The sequence below is a fragment of the Trichechus manatus genome, unplaced genomic scaffold (assembly GCF_000243295.1).
Source record: "Trichechus manatus latirostris isolate Lorelei unplaced genomic scaffold, TriManLat1.0 scaffold00292, whole genome shotgun sequence".
NCBI classification, from domain to species: domain Eukaryota; kingdom Metazoa; phylum Chordata; class Mammalia; order Sirenia; family Trichechidae; genus Trichechus; species Trichechus manatus.
The window spans coordinates 901,395-902,598 of record NW_004444228.1 but is presented as its reverse complement, the minus strand read 5'-3'; the positions used below and the strand labels follow the sequence as shown (position 1 = coordinate 902,598).

General features: G+C 38.8%; 1 pseudogene; it reads left to right on the top strand.

Annotated features, from left to right (window-relative positions):
* Positions 1-573: 573 nt before the first annotated feature.
* Positions 574-909, top strand: LOC101352954 (protein BEX5-like; annotated as a pseudogene).
* The last annotated feature ends 295 nt before the right edge of the window (positions 910-1,204 follow it).

Sequence of the window (1,204 nt, the reverse complement as noted above, 5' to 3'; positions counted from 1 at the left end):
ACGTGATTAGGAGAGATAATTGATCATTAATTGAAAAGTTGTAAAAGTAGGACTTATAAGAATGTTATATACATACTATAAATATTTCATTTTAAGACAAAGACATAAATGTATTTCTCTTGGCCAATCTTTTCCCATTGGCCAAAGCTTATTCCTTTAGTGTGGGTTCTCTAATTGGAATTATTTGTTGTCTTTCTTACATAAACCCCACACATAATGCATCATCTGATATTTCCATTTTGATGTTTCATGATTCCCATTGACCAGGTATGGAACTAATTAAACTTGTCTATAATTGTGTTTAAAATAAGCATTAACACCAAGTTGCAGTCTGGTCTTTGTTAGTGACTGTGTGCCAGCTCACTATTGCCCTGAGGGCAGGCGAGCCTATAGTTCAGGGAAGGAGGAAGTGGTAGACGCTACCCTTGATTGTGGCAGGTAACTGTAAGTGTTGGTGCTGCTTGCAGACCCTGGGATCTTTTGGTCCTTTGGCCCGGTAGAGCTCAAGGCTAAGAGAACACTGCCTCTGATCTCTGCAGGAAAAACAAGCAGGACAAAAAAAAAAATCTCAACATGGAAAATGTTCCCCTGGAAAATGAAGGGAGGGAGCAGGCCTCCTTACAGAATGGAGAAGAAGCCCGCAGTTTGGGATGAGTGAAGGCCAGAGCCTGGAGGAAATATTAAAGGGGGCCAGGTTCCACCTGCACAAGATTTTATAGAGGATGTGCCTAATAGGCTTGCCGATAACATTGATATGATAGATGGGGATGCAGATGATATGCAATTGCTCATGAGGGAGATGAGAGAGTTAAGGAGGAAAAGTAGGGAGCTGTAGTTGAGGTACAGTGGATTCTTATAGGAGACTCTCCCCACCATGACCATCATGATGAGTTTTGTCTTATGCCTTGAATCCTGAAGCTAATAATCATAAACCTTCTGCTTTCCAAACTTACATTTTCTTGATGTACCCTTAATGTGAACCTTTTGGCATTGTATAATTTTCTGATTGGAGATTTCATTTTGACCTAGTCTGTAAGCACTTTTGTAGGCAGGGGAGTTTTATCAATTTGCCTGGAAAGATGTTTCTTATGTATTATAAAGTCAATAAAGCAGTTTAAAAGCAAAAAAAAAAAAAAAAAAAAAGGATTAATAGGTTACAAGAAAAGAAGCATATCATTAGGCAGTATTGGTGAATATTGGAGTT